The following is a 21962-nucleotide window of genomic DNA, read 5'->3' on the forward strand; positions in this document are numbered from 1 at the left end:
ACTAGAAATGAAAAATCTTTCACTGCCAAATTCTATGCAGGTTTAAATAGCTGCATAGATGCATCTGTCCCCCACAGAAATAAATTTAACAACAAATTTAAAAATAAACTTCTAGGATGGAACCCAAATATAAACAGGCTATACAATAACATAAAAATAAATGTAACCTTGCAAATGCTAAAAATACTCTTGTCAAGTCTATCAAAGCTAGAGATGAGGTAAAAATAGCCACCCAGGCAAAAGAAAATCACAAAGCCTTTTTAGCTATGTTTGAAACCTTAGAAATAATACTCAAAATTGCACAGAGAGAGCTAATAGTAAATGATATCACATACTCTAATTCTGAGGACATAGGCAATCTACTACTTGTTAAATTTAGGTGCAATATCCCCCCTACACTCACCCATCACATACCAGCATCCACATGATCCATCAAATCTCTCAGGAATAAGTCTTTGAAGCACAACCCAAGGACAATTCTCTGCAGTTCCTTCTCGTGAAGAAAAGTCTGCTTTTTGTGGTTTAGTTTGTAGTGTTTCACAGGCCATGTCAGGCCACTACTCATTGTTTAAAGTATATTTGTAATTGTATAGATACTACACACACAGAGCTGATGCCATGGGCACTGTGTTGAGTAGATTTGCCTGGCTGTGTGCTCAAAACCAGCTGGAGGATGAAAAAATTAGATTTTATATTCACCTTCAGAAAGAGGTTTAGTTTTTGTACCCTCTGTTGCAGGAGAAGGAGGTTTAGCTTTTGGACCCTCTATTGCAGGGGTAATGAAAAATGTGATAAGAGTTATAAGCTGATACAGGAAAGCTCTCAGATTTTCAGCCCTCCTTTTCTAAAATTTGCAAAGTTTTTTCTGCTTCCTCATAAAATTTTGTCAGTAGTCAAAACAATCTTAGTAAAATGCTCGTAAGCAGATATTTAAAAAACATTGACAAGGAGGTTGCAAAAAGAAAACTAGATACCCCCTCCAAAACAGGACTGCTAAATATGTCAGAATGGCTATGTAAGGGATCTTTTCTCCTACCTTGGCAGTCCCTTATCCCTTCTACACCCTGGCAGTCCCTTATCCCTTCCAGTAAGTCTGAATTTCTTTCTCTCTCTTTGGCAGCAGGTGTACAGATGACAAGGGGAAGAAATCATTCCTTTCCAGGGAATTATTCCACATCCACCAGACCAAACCTCTCTGTTCTTCCTGTCCTATATCACATGCTTTCTTAGGGAGTAATATGAACAGCTTTCTCTTCCCAGTGAGGAAGATATATTTATTCAAGAGTGTTAATGATGCCAAAGAAAGAAAATGGCTGGAGGTCATTTCTGGACCTTTCTTTCCTAAACCAGTTTGTGATAGTGCCCAAATTCAAATGCTTTCACTTCACAGCCTTTTACCCCTTCTTCCTCATTTGAGTTTTTTGGTAACCTTAGATTTAGAAGATGCATATGACATTCCTATCCATCCAGACTTCAAACATTTCTTCAAGTTTTATATGTCTGGATCACATTATCTGTTCTTTGCTTTACCTGTTGGGCTATCCACTGCTCCAAGTCTTCAGAAAGTGTCTATAACACATTGCAGATGACAGGTATCCATATGTTTCCATATTTAACTGGTTTGCTTATCTTTTGCATAGTTTTTTTTTTCAAAGTGCCCGGAAAGATCATCTTTGAAGGCTGAAATTCCTAGAAAACATCCAAATGTCTTTTTGACTCCATCATACTGGATTGTGTTCATGGGACATTTGCTAGACACCTTGTCACAAAGATATTTTTTTCTACAGGAAAAATACATCTTTATTTATATGTATTCTAGGGGTTCTCTAGTCAGACGTCTGTCACTGCGAGGGAAAACTTCATGTTTCTTGGTCTTATGACATCTATGATTCTCATGATACCTCTGGCAAGACTCCACATGAGGAACATACAATGATGTTTGAAGTCTTGTTTGGTTTCAGCACAAACACCCTTTATCTTTTCACATTCCAGCTCTGGGATTTGTGAGAAAACAAATCACTTGGTGGAGACATCAAATAGCCCTGAATCCAGGTCTCACCTTTTTTACTCCTGTTCCAAATCAGCAAGACATTATAAATGCCTTTAAGTTTGCTTCAGAAGCAATGTCAAGAGAGATAAAAGTGCAAGGTATGCAAAGACAGACACAGCACAAGTAAAAGAGATGCTTTAGTATTATCAAGGCACTCAACTCTCTGAATTACCTTTTGTCCTCAGAAATATTGCAAGTTGTTTCGTACAATACTACAGTAATGTGGTAAATAAACAAGCAAGTGGGAACCAAGTTTTACCCCTATGCAGACTAGCTATTAGCATGGGATATAGGTTTGCAATACAATATCACTCTACAGGCTTCCTACATCGTGTCAGTGCAAAATTGTGTGGCAGACAAATTGAGCAGAAAAAGGCAAACCCTCAAGAATGGAAACCAGATCTGGAGTCTTTCAAACCTTGATCCATCTATGGGAGTTCCTCAAGCAGACCTTTTTGCCTCCTCACTGAACAAGCAGCAGGCAAAATTTTGCTCCAGGAATCCATGCAAGAAGGCCTGGAAGACAGGTGCTTTTTCTTTTTGCTGGAAAGGAATGTTCCTATATGCTTTTTCACACTCTCCACTGATATCCAGGGTACTCGTAGAGTTTCAGAAAGAATACCTCAAGATCATTGTCACTATCTCATGACCCAGGCAAAAGTTATTCTCCATTATTTTGGAATTGGCTAGGGGCAATTATCACAAGCATTTTCATAGACAGGGTCAACTCAAACAAAAACAGATGCCTCATACATCCTGACCCCAAACAAGTTTAACTGTCTGCCTGGATAATAGGGTCTGAATTTCTTTCAGGCACCTGTTTTCTGAAGACATGCATCGGGTACTAATTGAGGCAATTAAACATTTTAACAGAAACAAATACATCAACAAATGGAAATTGTTTTTAGTTGGTGGCAAAAACATAATCAGCACCGGTTCAGGGCTAGTGTTTCTTTGATTTTTGCAATATTTGTGTGAGTTACATTCCTATGACATGTCTTACTTCTCTGCCAAGCTTCTTTGTAGGTTATTTCAGCATGTCTGCCAATGGATGCTCCTCTTTCAAGGTATTGCAATGTCAAGACATTTTTGAAAGGGGTTATGAATAAAAGATCTCCAAAAAACCACTGGATGCTCTTTGGGATATTAATTTTGTGTTAGACATGTTAACACTTGCTCCATTTAAGCCAACTTCTGACTGACATGAGGTTCCTAACATGGAGAACAGTTTTACTGGTTGCTCTAACCTCTGGAAAAAGAGCATCTGACTGTTAAGCTTTTATGGTGGGCCAGCCTTATCCATTTTCCACAGAAGCAGGGTTTACTTGAAAGCTAATCATTCTTTTATGCCTAAAGTGGTATCCAAGTTTTATTTAAGCCAAAATATCCATCTCTCTGCTCTTTTCTGAGCTTAATAATGAGGGAGAAAATAAACTTCATACTTTGGATATCCACAGGCAACTTAGGTACTATCGTGACAGAACAAAATCTTTCAGAACTTCCGATCAATCATTCATTTCTTATGAAGGTAAGAAGTGACACCCTGTGTCAACGCAGACTATTTCCAAATGGTTGTCTCAGGTTATTGCCTTGTATTATTCCTGCCACAAAAAAAACTATTCCAAGCACGATCAAGGAACATTCTGCCAAGGTCTTGGCTTCATTTATATATTTTTAGGAAAGGGTTGGACTCTAGGAATATTTTAGGAGCAGAAACTTGGCCCTCTGAACATACCTTTACAAAGCAGTACAAGTTAGATTCTTTCTCCAGGTCTAGGTCAGGATTTGTTAGGACCATTTTCAGGGGGTTCCTGGATCCATCTCCTTCCAACTACCAGTTATTCTAAGCTATGATCATCTACCCATATAGCTAAGGCTACCACAGCAGTGATCAATGTGAAGAACATAGTACACTTGTGTAAGTAAACGTACCATCACAGTAGATGTTTGAATGATCACTTTTGCAGTAGCCACTCCCTCCCTCCATCCCTTTGCTTTTTATTAAGTTTTTATACCAGGGTGAATATTTATTTTTTATTGTCCCTAGCAATGTCCTGTTAGGGCTCAGCATCCCTCTCTCTCAGTTGACATAAAATCTCTGAAGACCTTGGCATTCAAACTTGTCTTTTTAGTTATCTCAGCTCTAGCTGATCAATGGCTAGGGTGTGTAGAAGGTACCCTGAAACTTTGGAAGCTGGATGGCTCTCATGTCCTATGCAGGATATAACCCATATAGCTTAGGCCACTGCAGCAGTAATCATTCAAACATCTACTGTTATGCTAAGTTTACTTGCACAATTATACTTTTTATTTATTATTTATTTTTATTTTTTTATTTTACATTTGTTTACCGGGATAGTCCGACTGGATACATGTCCATTTTCAGCAGACGCCTGGGGAGAAAAGCACCACATAGACAAACTTACATAGATTACACAGAAGTTTGCAAACAATTATAAAAACAAAGTGATTAAATACAATGGGTTATTAGTGTTTCCTAGTAGGGACTCACAATTCTCATGGACAGAGAATTAAAAGTAAGAGACATCAGATTGGAAGCAGAGCTTGGTGATGTAGTTACAATTTATGATAATTGCAGAATAAGCTTTTAGTTTATAACTTAATCAGGGTTGGTACATGGGCATAGCCAATTCACTTTGAGATACTGTTTGAGGTTTTTTTTGAAGAGACTTTTGGAGGATTGTAGGGTTATATAGTTTGGCAACGAATTCCAGGTTTTGCCAATGAAGTTGGCAAACAGGGATTCACCAGCAGAGTTATTAGCCTTGTGGGTTTGGACCAGCAGTTTAACGGCTGACTGTAGGGATCTTAGGTTGCTATATGGCTTAATAATATTTTTAAGTGAGGGGTTATCCTCAGGGTGGTACAAAATTTTGTGAGCTATTAAGAGTTGATTGAACTGAATTAAGCTGGGCAGTTCTATCCACACTAGTTGTTTAAGGTTCTGGCAGTGGTGGGTTCTATAGGTGGAGCCAGTGTCAAATTTGGCAATATGATTGTAGCTATGGGACAGCTTACCTAGTTTGGATTTGTTGAGGTTTGAGAGTACAGGTGAAGCATATAAAAGAGTAGAGAGTAGGTGTGATTGGGCGATTGCAGTCCTAGCCAGTAGGGTTAAAAATGTCATGTTTCTATACAGTGATTCAAGCTTCTTATTGATTGTCTGTATGGTGTTGATGACCTGTAGGTCAAATTTGAGATTATTGTCTATGATAACCCTTAGCAGTTTGGTGTGATTATCTGGGGAAAGAGTGGTACCATTGTTAGATGTGACAGAGACTGAAAGTGTGGTGGATCTACTAGTGGGAGAGAAGAGTAGAAGTTTAGTTTTATTAGGGTTCATAAGTAGGTGTTGGTTGGTGAGCCAGTTCTCAATATTGTTAGATGTATTTTGGGTTAAGATTTGCAAGTCGGATGTGGAGGTGGCTGGGCAGATGAGAGTGGAATCATCTGCATATTGAATGCATGTGGCTTTAGGGATAGCAGTGTGGAGGTTGTTGATAAAAATAGAGAAGAGTAGTGGACCTAGTATTGACCCTTGAGGGGCACCAAGTGTGAGAGGTAACTGGCTGGAGAGTTTGCACCACCATATTACCGCCTGCTGTCTACCAGTCAGGTAGGACTGGAACCTCTGGATAGCAGGCTTGTTGAGAGAAATAGATTTTAGTGAAAAAATGAGAAGTTCATGGTTGACCATGTCAAAGGCTTTTGATAGGTCAAGAAAGAGGGCAGAGGTTAGCCTATTGTCATTCCTGTTTTGGTTTATGGCAGTAGTAAAGGAAAGGAGGGCTGAGGTGGTGCTGTGGTATGGCCTGTAGCCATGCTGGGAATTGGATAGTAAGTTATTCTGTGAAAGGTATTGTATTAGTTGCTTGTGTACACATTTCTCCATTATTTTGGCTAGTGGGGAAAGAATGGCAATGGGTCTGTAGTTGGATATGTCTGAGGAGCTACCACCTTTATGGAGTGGGATGACGTGAGATATTTTCCAGAGGGAGGAGATAGCATTTTCAGATAAGGTTCTGTTGAGGAGGATAGATATGGGATATACAATGGCATCTGCAGCTATTTGTATGTACTCTGCAGGGAGGAGGTCTGCAGTGAGGGTGGTAGGTTTTAGTTTTTTTAGAAGTGTTTTGATAAAACTAGTGGATATTGGTTGGAAGCTAAATTCTGGGTGATTGTTAGGTAGATTAGGCATGTGGTTTACGTTAGAGGGGGTTAGTTGATTTGCTAGGGATTGGATTGTTTCAGTGAAAAAGTTATTAAAGGTGCTAGCTATGGTCTCTGGGGAACTATGGGTGTAGTTAGTCGGGGTTGGGGTGCTGGAGTGACCTGGAAAAAGTAGTTGATTTAAGCCTGCTCAGAACATTTGAAGGTTGTTGTGGTGTTTTTGTAGGAGATTTTGGTAGAAGCTTTTTTTATCCAGTAAAATAGATTTTTTTGTATCATTCCTGAGTTGATGATATTTTAGATGATCAAGTGGGGCTTTGGTTGTTCTCCAGCTGGCCCAGGCTCTGTTTCTAGTTTTGATTTTAGCTTTGGTATCTTTTGTGAGCCATGGTGCTGTATTTGATCTAGTTTTTATTGTACGTGCTGGAGCATGGGAATCAAGGATACTTAGGAATTTAGTGTTAAAGTGATCTATGGCCTCCTCTAATGTTAGATTTTTTAGTTTTGATCAGTCAACTGCTTTTAATTCATTTTGGAATATAGCAGCATCAAAGTTTTTCCTGTTTCTAAATGTTTTATATTTGGGCTGGTGAGGGTTTTCTGCGTTATGTTTTATGATATAAGTTAAATAATGGTCACTGAGGTCATTAGGGAGAGTACCAGCTGTGTACAGTTGGAGTTGGTTATTAACTAGGATCCAGTCTAGGATACTTTCCTTGTTGGTTAGTTTGTTTATCCTAGTGGGAGAGGTTATGGTCTGTTTAAACCCAGATAAGTTTATATGAGTGGGGGGGGGTTAAAGGAGCAGGGGTGCCAGTCGGTGTTAAAATCACCAAGAACTATGGTTTCTTGGGGATAGGTAGTGGATAACTAGTAAAGGAGATCTTCTAGGGTATTTAGGTTGTTGCCTGGTGGAATGTATGCACAGATGATGTTCAAGTGTTTGTTTTGGTTAAACTGTAGCTTGGTTATGAGGAGTTCCTTGTTATTGAATTGGGGATGTTGAATGGTGTCTCTATTAATGGTTAGAGTATTTTTGTAAAGGACTGCTATCCCACCTCCTTTCCTTGTAGCATGTTCTAACCAATGAATATTGTATCCTGGAGGTAGTATCTCATTCTCAGTAGTACTGGGTTTTAGCCAGGTTTCCGTAAGACACATAATGTCTGCGGAGTGGGCTGCTAGGAGGGTGTGTAGGTTGGGAATCTTATTGTTAATACTTCTAATATTTAGGTGAAATGCTAGGAGGGAACTAGTGGGAGTATTCATGGGTAGCTTGACTGTGGGGGTTGTGGTAGGGGAGTGGAGGTTATTGGGTGTGGGTGGGCCAGGGTTGGGATGAATGTCTCTATGTGTTATAAGGTTATAGTGACAGGATATTCTGAACTTTAGGAGTTTGTTTATAAGCGTTATATAGTCTTTGTATTTAGGTCTATGTTTTGTGGCTGTACAGGGATGGTATTTTATAGAGGGTCGTATATTCAGTGTGCTGGGGAAGGTAAAGTGTTTGGTCATGGGTGTCTGTTTGACCATTTGGGTAGTGAATACCATGGTCAAGTGTTTGTTCGTAGGCAGTGAGATGGCAAAATAGAAACAGTATAGGCATTTGGGTAATTAGTGTTTTTTTGCTTGTTTGCGTTTTGATAGGGGGTGGGCCAAATTTGATGGCTGACTGTGCTAACAGGGTGTGGAAGAAGGAGAGAGAAGGAAATAGGTTAAGGGGGCAGGGTTGGTCAATGATGTGTGAGGTGCTGATTGGTACTTAGCAGAAGGGGGGTGGCAAGGGAGTGGCAAAGTCTGGTTTAAATTTAGCACTAGTGGGGGCGTGTGAAATTTGGGGGCAGGAATGGGAGCGGAACGAGCTGAGCACAGCGAGTGGAGCAGGGCTAATGCTGACTCTGAGAGTTACCTTGGGCTTTTGGTTTGGTTTGTATGATTGTATGCAAGCAATGTTTTTGGCTGTATTTTAATTTGTTTTATTCTTTTTTAATTTTACACCAGTTTTCAGGCTAATTTTAATTGGATCGTAGGGGTAAACTAGCAAATGTAGTCAATAAGGAGGGAGCAAAATTACTTTACCAAATTAAAAAGTAAATGCTTGGGACTGGAACTCTGTGTGAGTGTAAGGCTAATTCAAAGTAGTATAGCCGAATCTAGTGGCAATTGGCTAGATCCCTTCACTGTTGTTGTGCATACACCATTAAGTCTCAACAGTTTACAAAAACTAAATTGTAGTTCACCTATTACAACTGAAAAGCTGGAGGGAGTCAGGTTCTTGCTTCCCAGAGGTTTTACTTGGTTAAGATAGCCAGCTTCAGTGGAGAAGGTAGAAATTGCTTTATGCAGTAAATCCCAGGTGGGGGGTCACTCAGGAAAGAAACCCGTGCAAATTACTGTGCAGGCACAATGAACAGAGGGGTAAGGCGGTGCAACAGCTACAGGATGAAATGAATGTGAGTCATTCATTTCATCTTTTTGGGTGTTTTCACTTTGCCTATCATTGTGTAATCTTGGGGGTTTTATATATATGTATCAGGAGGTGTGGGGACTGCAGGGACTTGTCTACCAGCAAAAAAGCTTGTTTTTGTTTCTTTATATGTTTACCTGACTGCAGTAAATCATTTTTTGTTAGCAGTATCAGTATCTCTATAGGGTTGTACAACAGTTGGTATTTCATCCATATCTATCTACACATATACACACCCATATCTATATATATATATATATATATATATATATATATATATATATAACACCACAACACCGACAAGCGCCGACACCACATAACCGACAGTACAAAAACACGAAATCCCACATGCCCGACAACGAAATAACCGACGGTACACAAACACGAAACCTCATACACTTCACACACCACAATCAACAACCAAAACACATTCCTCGTCAAAACCACATACACAACACAAGCACACCAAAAACCCTACAAACCCACACTAAACCACACATACACAACTACCTACAATCCTGAACCACTACCGCACACTTACCTGACCCGCCTAACCCTAACTCACTTAACCCTATCCAGACTTACCTTACTCGCACCCTACGTCCCACAACCACGCATACTTACACAGCCTTTTCCCATTTCGGCATTCTCGGCGTCGGTGCTTTCATCCGTCGGGTCGGTCTTCTGCTTGTCGATCTTCTAGGTCCCGTCGCGTCGGTCTTCTGTGCTGTCGATCTTCTGGGGCTCGGGATTTCCCTGTCGATGTTCCGGCATGTCGTTGAAGTGAGGTAGAACCATATGTATATATGTACGCATATATAGATATATATATATATGCATATGCATGTGTGCGTGTTATCTGTATATATATGAATGTGCCTACAGATATGTGTGTATATGCGTGCAGAAGGTGTATGGTACATTAAAATTTTATACAAAAATGATCACATGTACTATGCCACTTAAAGGTATAGTATCCATTATGTTTATTCAAAACCTGCACCTATTATATTGTCATTCAATGCATGCTTTATAAGCACACCAAGCCATTCAGGCAGTTGCAAATCAAGTACTTTTCTGCATTCAGTGATGTCCAGTATGCTACATGGGGTGTACTAATGCCAGTCTCATTTGAATGACTGATGTCTGAGTCTTTCTGCATTTTGAATACATTGTTGAATTTTTGACAAAGGACAGGAACTGTCATTTCTTATAGGGCATCATACCCAGCACTGATGCTCAATGTCCAACAATGTACAAAGGATGAAGAAAAAAAAATTTAAAAAATAAATAATTGATAAAATTCTTTGTAACAATTTTCCTACTTTCTGGATCTCTACAAAGTAAAGTATATACAGTAATGATCTGTACTTTCAGTTAGACAAAATCTTCACAAGATTTGAACAGTACACCATGGCATTACAGTGGAACAATGACATCAGGGACATGTTGTACCACATCAACAGTTAAATAAAAAGCTTAAAAGCAAGTACATGTGCAGAGCATTTTACCTCTAAAATGTGCAGTTATATTGCACTGTAACCATGGCGACAGACTGCACTTATTTGTCATACACAATAAAACTGTGTGACTGGGATTATTGGAGACATGAGGATGATAACGAATGCGAGCATTGAATCAGTTTTCTACAAGGCACAGTAACTGATAACATTGAACATTATTTCATTTTACTACCTTTAGTCAAAGAATGTCTTAAAGCTTGGAAGAAATATAACCAATTGTTTTCTACATTGTCTATGTGCTTTAGAGTTTAGCCACATTGCTATCCATCTTCTTCCCATGTTTGAGAAGAGTGCGCTGCCACCTCACCTAAATTTTAGAATACATGGACAAACACATGCATCAGTGTTCGGTTCTACTTCAATGTAAGTATGTTAAACCTGTTTGTGAGACTTATTTGTGTGACACACCCTCTCAAAGTGTAATTCTCATTATCATGAAGTCTTAACACATTACTAGTTGAGACGTACTGCTAATGAGGCAGGCTTACAAGGCATTATCTAGGTAAAAGTCATAATGCCTGTTCTTGTACTACTCAGATGTGTGCATATCATCAAGTAGGAAACAACATGCATCTCCACAATGCATTCTGCAAATTGATTGATTAAGAAAGGATAATGAGGAGAGAACTAATTAACATATGAGGTGATAACTAATTAACATATCCCAAAGGTATTTATTTATACCTTATAAGCATGGTTTGAGTTATGTAATGCCTATTATGCTTGGAAAGCCTGCCTTTGAATTTACTTTATGTTTATGTATCCATTGTTGATCAGGTTGATACCACTAGGCTAGTGGCCTCTTTTCAGAAGATAGCTATGGTGGTAGTTATACTACTAGGGGAAATATTGCTAGGGCATCATGGGACTTCCTCTACCCATCATTATTGTTAGTGGGATCCATTTTGGAGGAGCACTTGCTGTTTCCATTCTTGATACAGAGATAACCCAGAGAAATAAGAAAGCATATGGAGAGAGAAGGAAATGATTTAGTGGTGAAAGAAATGAAAGAGAAAGCAAATATCAAGACCAGAGAATGTGTACAGGATTCTGAGGAAATTTTTCAAAGAAAGCTGTTTGATGGAAATGAGTCTTCAAATGATGAAGGTGTAATTATAACCTGCTGGTCAGGAGCACTGCACAATGATTTACTTAAAGAAATGGTGGTACAGAGTGAGCCAGAAAATGAAGGAGATGTTTCCTCGGGGGACATTATGGAGAAAATATAAAAGTAGGATGCAGAGACAATCCTGATGAATAGTGGAGAGACAAAAGGAAAATGTCTAGACAAAGTAAAAGAAAGCAAAAGTGGAGTGGCAGAAAAGAAGGCAGAAGAAAATGAAAAATGGAAGTACATGGTAAGGAATCAAAGTAAAGAAGACAAAGAACTGGACAAGTATGAAGTGTGGGACAATTTAATAGTTCATTTGGGTATAAAGCATACAAGGTAAACACTTTCATTCTTATTAACAGAGACATTTTGTGACATTATATTTGAGACTGTTTTTAATGGAAAATTTTCTTGGAGCATATAAAAAAGAAAGACTGTAATGCACAGAATATGTAATAAAAGCAATTATAGGGAAACAAAAAAGAAAATTCATGTACAATTTTGAACAGACGTAGAAAGACAGAAGTTGAAAGGACTTTTGAAAGCTTTATGTAAAGAAGTACTGGATATTGCAACTATTTAAGACAAAAGGGGTTTATGGAATGGTGGTGGGTTGCAATACTGTGATAAAAATAGAAATAGAAAACATTACATATATACCAAGCATGATAAACATGAGGGGGTAGGGGGTTGTAAAATACTGGGGACACCTAAAAACATGTTTTTTGGGGGATAGAAAAATATTTGATAAATAACTGTAACAAAATAAAATATTATATTTGTGGGGAAAGGGGAAATGAAGCAAAAACATATGAATTTAAATGTTATAAATGTAACAACTTTAGGCCTTTATGGGTGGATTGCAAAAAAGTCAAAATAAGAGTGAGGAAGAAGAAAATAATGAAAGAAAGAAAATAAACAAAAAGAAGAAATTTTAGAAGTAGTGGAAAGAGAAGAAATGTGTTCTGAAATAAGTGATAAAGAAGACATGAACTGGGAGGAATAAAAGGGGAAAAAATAATTATATTGGGTAAAATGGTAAGACAGAAAAAGAAATTACAAAGAGATACACACAGAAGAAAAAAGAAAAAAAACATATGCAAACAATGATTGGAGCAAGGTATAATGGTTCAGATGTCTAACTTGCAGACACAAAATGCAGTCTTCGATTCTCACCTTAGGGATAAAAATTACCTAGCCTAATAGTTAGCTATGACCTGATGAAACCATGAATTAAGGGGAAATTAAAGTTTTAGAGGATTTCTGTAAATGTGAATAGTATTAAGAATATAGTAACAATAATAGGAATATTATGGTGGTGTAATGCATGTGATATAGATGTAATATTTTTAACAAATGAAGAAAGACTACAAACAGAGGAGCTATTGAGAGGAAAGAAAACCTAAATTTTGAGAAATGAGAGATATGCTGGAATAGCCATATTCTGTAGAAATACGGTAAAGATATTAGATGTAACTTTAGCAAAAAATGGAAAGATTAAGTATTGTAAATTTAAACTAGAAAGAACAAGCATATATAATTATAACATTATAAGTGTATACTAATTATAAAGAAAGGGAAAGCAGATTTCATCTGATTTTAGACTGTGGAGTGATAAATATAAATATTATAATAACAGGAGACTTTGTGATTTAAGAAGCAAGAACAATGGAAATTATATAAGAAAATATTAGAAGTTATAAGATGTGGCAAGTTAAAACTTTGGGACAAAAAGTCATGGACTACAAAATGGGTACGGACAGAACTAAAATAGATTATTTTACAGTTATCAGAAGGATTTGTTACAGGAGAAAGGGAGGTAGTTGAAGCAAGATTATCTGACCATCTTGCAATGTGACTAGATATAAAGGAAAACAAGGAATATATAAAACAGACAACGTAATAAAAAGGATAAATGAGAAAGCATGGGATGAAGAAGGAAAAAGATTAGTAATACATTTATAGAAAGATTATATTACTATGATAATATTTTATAAAAAAAATCAAGACAAATATGAATCCAAAGGTAAATAGTCTACTCAACAGCTTAAAAGTAATGAAAAATGCTAAGAGTAAGATCAGCGTACATTTCAGGTCTAAAAATTATTTATTAAAATAGAATATAAAAATAATAAAAGTAGGTGAACATTTTCACAGCATAAACAATTGCTTCATCAGCCTGACTTAATGTTACACTTCAGTGAAACATTTAAATAAGACAGTGTCACCAATCACAGAAGGCATAACAAAGCACTATAACCAATCATATTATACATTTACTATCCATCTGATGGCCATTCAAATTTCACTAGATGTAACAATGAGACCAATCAGAGAAGACATAAAATAGAACATTACCTTCAATGATAGGTGGCTTAATATAACATTGTAACCAATCATACTAAACATTTGTTAACCATTCAGTGGCTTAGAACACAGTAATACAGCCACTTAGATTCCACTTATCGTAGTATTATAACCAAATGTATAGATTTGTTACAATGAATTTCATAACAGTCATAATTACAAGGGAAAACAGTATAGCCGATCATGTTGCAAGGCTACTAACCAAAATACAGCCATTCAGGCTTTACTTAGTGTAGACTTGTAGTCAATCCTGTTCCACAATTGAAAACGTAATATAGTGGGCAAACTAATCAAGTGGTGCAAACTAAAATAATTTAGTTAATAATAATTGCATGTCAGCTAACCTTTAACGTTTCCTCATAATAAATACTCCCTTCTAACATACAGTAGAGAGTCAATTATCTGAACTATTTGGGACCTAGGGTAGTTTGGATAATCAAATTGTTCGGATATCAAACATATAACTGAACCGGATAAAAAACTTCTAAAATTTTGTTTTTTTTCTGTATGCATGAATACCCTTTTTCAATCATTCAGCAATTCCAATGCAGAATAAAGAATATGTTTCACACAGAGCTGGCTACAAGCTCAAAAACATTCTCAGGCAAATACGTATATATTTACATATTCAGACTTTATGATTTTTCCTACCCGAAAACTTTGGAAAGCTGGTTCTGATAATTGACATTTCTGATAATCAATGTTCAGATAATCAAGTCTCTACTTTATTTCCACACTGTTCAAGAAATATGTGTGATCAACACTAAAAATTTAAAACTCAGACTAGACTAGTATCAAACCCAGGCCTCCTACATTACCTACAAAGCACTGATGACCAATTCTGGAACACAATGGATGATGACAAAAAAAATTAATAACAAACTTTAAAAATGTTTTTGCATAATATTCAGTGTAAAGACTTTGTAACTTTGTGGGTGTCTACACTTAAAATGTTTACAGTAATGATTCCTTCTTTCACATTCAAAAAATTTTACAAGATTTGAACACTGTATCTAAGGCCTTACAAGAAGACTTTTACATGAAGAATATGTTGAGCCACATAAAAATTTTAATAAAAAGGGAAAAATCAAGCGCATGTGCTGAACATTGTATTTCTGAAATGCGCATTTATGATTTACTGTATACATGCTATCAGACTGTTATTTGTCCTTACAGAGCACAATTGTGTGACTGGAATCAGAGGATAAGAAAGAATGTGATGATAGAAAGAGTTGTCTGCAAGGCAGAGTTAATGATAATAGTTATACATTACTTAACTGTATAATTTTTATTCAAGGAATGTACTAAAGGTTGGCATAACTATAAACATTTTTTACATTGTATATATGCTGTAGGCTTCAGCCACTTTGTTAGCAATCATAAAGAGATGTGCGTACAGGCACCAGACATACTTTATAGAAAGTTTTTACAAATATGTGCATCAAGGCTCAGTCTTAAGTCTAAAGAAAAAATAACTCTGAACTTTCTATTTGTAGGACTTTTTGCTCTGACACAAAGTCTCAAAGTATAATTCTCATTACCAGGGATGCTTAACACATCATTGACTGACCAGTATTGCCAATAAGGCATACTTGCAAGGCATTAGAAATCCAAATTGATTGCAATCCCCAGTCTTGTACACCTCAGGTCTGTGAATATCACCGTGTACCAACCAACACCATGCTTAGCTACGCAGCAGTTTGAGCAAATTGAGTGATTCAAAAATGATAATGAGTTGAGAGCTAATAAACACATTCCACATGTCCAGAGCGATTTATCAACACCTTAATAGCAGGGCGTGAACTATGGAACTTTCTGTCATGCTAGGGAACACTGCCTTGTTTCCCAAGTGCAGCTGAACAAAGTACTTAAAACAGTTTTGATTAAGACCACAGAAATTAAGTGTTTGAAATCTTCCAAGGTATGTATTCTTCCACACCACCACTCATTCTAAGTATAATGATAAATATTTGCAGTGACTGCTGTGTAGCTGCAGTATTTCAAGAAGTTCTGTTAAAGTAATCTGGCATGAACACCATGGGGGTCAGTCAGCTCCCATATTCAAGCATACAGAATTCTTTATTATTATTGTAACATGCATAAATATTTAGCCTGTCACTGACTGGATGAGTTATTATTGTAACATGCCAAACACGTCAGTCGCCCTGCTAGACAGGGGTCCAGGGAAGTAAATAGTGTGGAAAGAAATAGCCAGAGAATTGTTATGGCTAGGCTTGTATAGGCCCTAGGGCCGATAGCCTAGTACCAACCTATGAACCTATGCAGAAATGTTTAGCTTGTCAGTAACTGGATGAGTTCTTAAGATTTTTGTTATGTTAACCATTGTTTCTCTGCTTTTTATATTATATTTTTATGTATTTATTTATTTAATTTGGTAACAGATGTAGAGCACTGACCTAAATGGACCTATTTCACTCTCAGCCTGGACAAATATTAATGACAGGAGACGAGCAAGTTAACAAGAAGTATTATGAATGGGTGAAGATAGCAATGAATCAATAACAGTAATAATAACAAAACAGAGGAGGGACAATAGGAAGGAATGGTTACAGTAAGGAAGGAAGTAGTAGAGAGGGAGACAATGAAAGGAAATTGTATGAAGTGCAAAAGACAACAGAAGTAATGTAAGGGCATACAGAAGTTAACTATATACAATATATGCAATGTGGAAAAGATGTCACATATGTGTGTAGGAGAATAATGTGAGGAAGACAATGGTGCCTGACTACTGAATGGGAGAGTGGGTAATTAGGTGATGTGCTTAGCAGTTATTTAGTAGGTGCATATACTTCAGTCTACTGTTGCTTGCTGTCTTCTGCAGTTTGTAAATTATTTTTTTATTGGGAGGTAATGTAGGATAGTACAGTGCTTGCAGTGTTGTTTAGACTGTTGTTGTTATGATACTACTCACTGACTGTATACTGATATATATCACACCATAATTATAACAATCTATAGTGCCCATGTGTGCTATTTTATTACTATATATATATATATATATATATATATATATATATATATATATATATATATATATATATATATATATATATTGTAATATCCAATTTTTTCTTGCATCACATCAGAGATATAACTCACAAATCAAAAAGTACGATGAGGTCATCCTCATGGAAGCCTCCTTTCTCAGATGCTGAGAATGAGGTCATAATACAGGTGCTCCATCTCCATGCTGGACAGCACCATGACTTATATGCCTCCAACAAGCCCTTTTAAGATTGTGCCGGGTAGCAGATGGCTGACAATGTAAATGCTGTTGGTGACCATGACCTAGTATACCATATACAAAGGCCCAGTGCAAGGGTGCCCGCAGGCAGGTGCAATGGGGTGCACTTGCACCCCCCCTGGAATCGGCTGGCCAGGAGATTAATTTACTTCTAATTAAAAAAAAAATTTTAAGGGCGTTCTTCTTTAAGAATGCCCTTTGCGTCCAGTCGTTCAAACGGAACAGGTGCTTGCGACCTGTTTTCGTGTTCTCCATACATGCGACCAATAGTTTACGTCTTCATTTTCTGCATTTGCGTGTGGAATTTGAATTCCAGAAGCCATTTGGACTTGGGACGAGTGTACAAGTGAGAGGTAGGTGTGTGCGTGTGTGTTTTGAGGTGTGTGTGCGTGTATATGTATGTATGTGTATATATATATATATATATATATATATATATATATATATATATATAGATAGATATAGATATATATATATATATATATATATATATAGATATATATATATATATACATATATATATACACACGGTTTTAGGGGAGTGTTTGACATACAGATTGTGAGCTCTATGCAGTTGAGAGTGCATTAGGCATTGTGGTAATTCAAGCTCATTTAGTTGTTTTACAGACTGTGGAGAGTTCTGTTTACTGCAGCTTGCTGCAGATTTTTTTGTTTTGTTATAGCATGCCTCTAGGTTTAGTTTCCGAGTGGCCTGTATGTTTAGAGTAATTGATGGTGCATAAAGGAGTGATAAGAGAAGATATGATAATGCAGTAGATTTCCTGGCAGCATTTGGAAGGTAAAGTTTTGCCTTGTAAAGGAAAGCAAGCTTTTGATGGGTCTTTTAGAAGGATTGCTGTTTATACCAGCCACATTTTAGATTGTCATATGTAGTAATCCTTAGTAACTTTGTATGAGATATTATTTCAATTGTGGTATTACTGGATAATGCGATTATAAATTTGTTTTTTGTTTTTTTTGTTGGACACCTGCTTTGATGTGAAAAACATTAGCTTGCTTCTCTTTGGGTGTAGGAATAGGTTTGCATTAGATAGTTAATATTTAATTAAGGAGAAGGATTCCTGGGAAATTTCTTGGAGTTTTTGTTATACTACTGGCATAGCAAATGAGAGTGGACTTGTCTACATTCTGCACTACAGCAGTATGTTTAAACACTTATGGCTGCTATTTATGAAATATGTTAAATAGCAGTGAACCAAGTAAATAACCATGGAGAATGCTGTCAGAGATGGTACTTATTTATTTACTTAACATTTTTGTACTGGGAAAGTCCAGCTGGGGCATAGTAGCCCAGTTTCAGCAGAGGCCTGGGGAGAAAAGCTCATACTTCCGGTTTCTTTCTCCTAAAATTGTGTTTTTCTGGCAAATCATTGAGGACTGAACTCAGAAAATAATGGCAGACATTTGAGCTTTAGACTTCATATCTTTCAGAAAATGCATACTAATGCAAACACATTGTTCTACCCACCTTCTAAGGCGGTAGGGGGATGAATGTGTATGACTCATACCTCTCAACTGTACAGATTTTCATAGAATGGCCAAATTTTTGCATTATATTTTTGGTCTGTTCCTCATAAAAATTCTGTTTTTGACAAATCACTGGGATGAGCTAATGATTAAAGTTACTAAATAAATGACATGCATTTGAGTTTCAGACTTGATATCCTTCAGAAAATATATTCTTACACAAGTCCTGTTATTCTAGCAATTTTCTAAATGTGTCCCTAGTTTGGGGCCTTTGTGTGTGTGTGTGTGTGTGTGTGTGTGTGTGTGTGTGTGTGTGTGTGTGTGTGTGTGTGTGTGTATAAAAGGGAGGTAGCATATCCATCAGCTGTCCAGGTTTTTGCAGAATGTCCAGATTTTTGCTCCATATTCCTCCTAAAAAGGATTGAAGTTGCTAAATAGTTTTAGACATCATATCCTTTAGAACAATGCATACCAACACAAATCCTGTTATTCTAGCAATTTTATAAGTTCATGAAAGCAATATTTATAATCTGTCCGTGTTTATTTTAGGCTTTGTCCAGATTCCTTGCACTAAGAAGTTGAGATGTCTGTGTGTATTAGCAGGGGTGTAGCTAGGATTTTCAAATTTGTACTCACAGCTCTCAAACTGCTACCCCCCCTCCCCAGCCAATCTACGGCCATTCTCGTAATTCAAGGTTCGCTCTTTTAGTAATATAATATAAATTCACTCAAACTCGGTTCCTTGAATTGAAAATTAACCTGAAATGTCAGTTGTTTGAAAAATGCAGCATGGTAGTTGGGGTAGAGAATTTATGCTTTTGTTTTCTGTAACTAAGGTACAGGTTTTGAGCTTGAGTAAATTACTAACCGCCTGCTACCCCTAACTAGGATGTTTCATTCACACACACACCCCTACCTAACTCTTAGTGCAAGAAATATGGACAAAGCCTAAAATAAACATGGACATATATTAAATAATGCTCTTGTGAACTTAGAAAGTTGCTAGAATAACAGGATTTGTGCTAGTATGAGAAAGTTGCTAGAATAACAGGATTTGTGCTAGTATGAATTTTTCTAAAGGACATGAAGTCTGAAACTCAAATGTCTGTCATTATTTAGCAACTTCAGCCTTCAAATGGTTTTCTAAAAAATCACAAAATTTATGAGGAACAGACAAAAAATATGGGGCAAAAATCTGGACATTCTGCAAAATTTGGACATTTGAGAGGTATGCTACCTACCATACACACACATACACACACACACACACACACACACACACACACACACACACACACACACACACACACACACCTCTCAACCTCTTAGAGCAACAAACTCATAAATAAAACTGAGGCAAAGGCCCAAAAATAAGGACACTTTTTAAATATTGCTCTTATAAACTTAGAAAGATAATAGAATAGTAGTAGGTCTTGCATCAGTACGAATTTTCTGAAAGGTATGAAATCTGAAACTCAAATGTCTGCCATTATTTTCTAACTTCAGTCTTTAACAATTTGCCACTAATTTGCCAGAAAACCGCAATTTTATGAAAAACGGACCAAAAATGTGATGCAAAAATATAAAATTGCCAGACAATACAGCTGGGAACCTGTCAAAGAAGGGACACCATTTTAATATGAGCACAGTTAACTTAGAGCAGCTGACAAAATTAGAGAATCTACATGCATTTCTGAAATAAAAGTAATGTATAACTCTGATCATTACAGCCATTTATAAAAGTAAAGTAAACCCTCCACGTTTTCTTCCAAAATTGCTATTTTGCGGAGAGATTATTAGGGGGAGAGCAACATTTTGAGCCAAAATTGGGGACAGTTGAGAGGTTTGGATATTCCTAATTCTATAAAGCGATTTATTTGCACATACCTCTCAACCTCTTAATGCAGGAAATCTGGACAAGGCCAAATATATTGGGGAACATACAAACAGTACTAAAAATTGACCTTGTATAAACATAAGACAGTTGCTAGAATATCAGGTCTTGCTTTAGCATGCATTTTTCTGAAGATTATGACGTCTGAAACTTAACGTCGATCATTATTTAGTGACTTCATTCCTAAATTATTTGCCAGAAAAAGTTTTATTTTGCATTTTACAGCACGAACACCAATAAATATCTGCTAAACAAAGCAATGCAGTCTCACAATGAAACTAGACTTAGCATTAAAACTTCTCTGCCCTTGAAACTCACATTCATTGAAACAGCATTGAAACCCACATTCAAAGAAAATACATTTTGCTAGTGGCAGATAAAGATTAACTTTGGGCTGTTTTCAAATCATAGGTCCCTTGCACATGAAACATACACGTGCTCTTTGAGACACCTTCCATCATAAAAGTCTACTCAAACTTCTACAGTCCACCAGTATCAGTAAATATGCACAATCTCTGAACTAGTAAAAGCTATCTAGTTAATTCCACATTAGAGAAATCTGTAACTAATGAAGAGGCTGCTGCTAGCAAACAACTTTATATTTCATGGTTTCATCTACAAATAATGTGCCTGTTACCCTTGAGGAATAAATTGCCTATGTTGCATTAAAAACAATTTTATGCTAGTAATATTGTAATAGGGAATGGATGGCAAACTGATAACAGGTTCATAGTTACTACTAGATATCTTCGCCAAAACAGACTAGAGCATCCACCTCCTTTTAAAACACAGTACAGTATCAGCAATGCATCTACTTACTGTGGAAAAAGAGCCCACAGCCTTCTGCATCAAAAGCAAGTACACTACCTGTTGTGCTATTAACAGTACAAGCAGACTCCGCATAAGCAGCACTAAACTTATGTTCCCCTGCAGCTCTCAGCTCCTTGTAAAATGTTGACACTCAGCTGTATCTCTGAACTTTGCAGCACAAGAAATCTGGAAAAAGCCAACATTTATTGGGGGGGGGGGGACAAAAGCCAAAAAACAGGGACACATTTTAAACATTGCTTGTATAATTTTGAAAAGTTGCTAGAATAAAATGCTGTGTTATCACCATGCATGTCTTGAACCCAGAACCATATGCACTATAGTCAGTGCAACATACCACTATGCTAAATCAGCAGTTTAAAAAATAGGAAGGCAAACTTAATGGCTATCATTTAGATTGTCCAGGTTTTTTGTGCTAGGAGGTTGAGGGCTAACAACGCCAATAATGAGGGAATACAAATTCAGTTTTCACTTCACACCTTAGCACAAAAAACCTGGACAAACATCAAAAACAATAATGGGAGAAATACAACTTCAGTTCTCACCATAGCTCACAACCATTAGAAAAGCAAATCTGAACAAAGTTCAGAAATGGTGGTGGTTAGGGACTTTAGACTGTTCTTACCCTAAAGCAAAGGTACAGGGTTTGAGCCTAAACACCTATAGCCAGCAGGTGTATTATGTGGGGGCATTTTCACACAGACACACACACACACACACACACACACACACACACACACACACACACACACACACACACACACACACTCCATTT

This window comes from Protopterus annectens, chromosome 3.part1 (genome assembly GCF_019279795.1).
Source record: "Protopterus annectens isolate FY-2018-M chromosome 3.part1, PAN1.0, whole genome shotgun sequence".
NCBI lineage: Eukaryota > Metazoa > Chordata > Ceratodontiformes > Protopteridae > Protopterus > Protopterus annectens.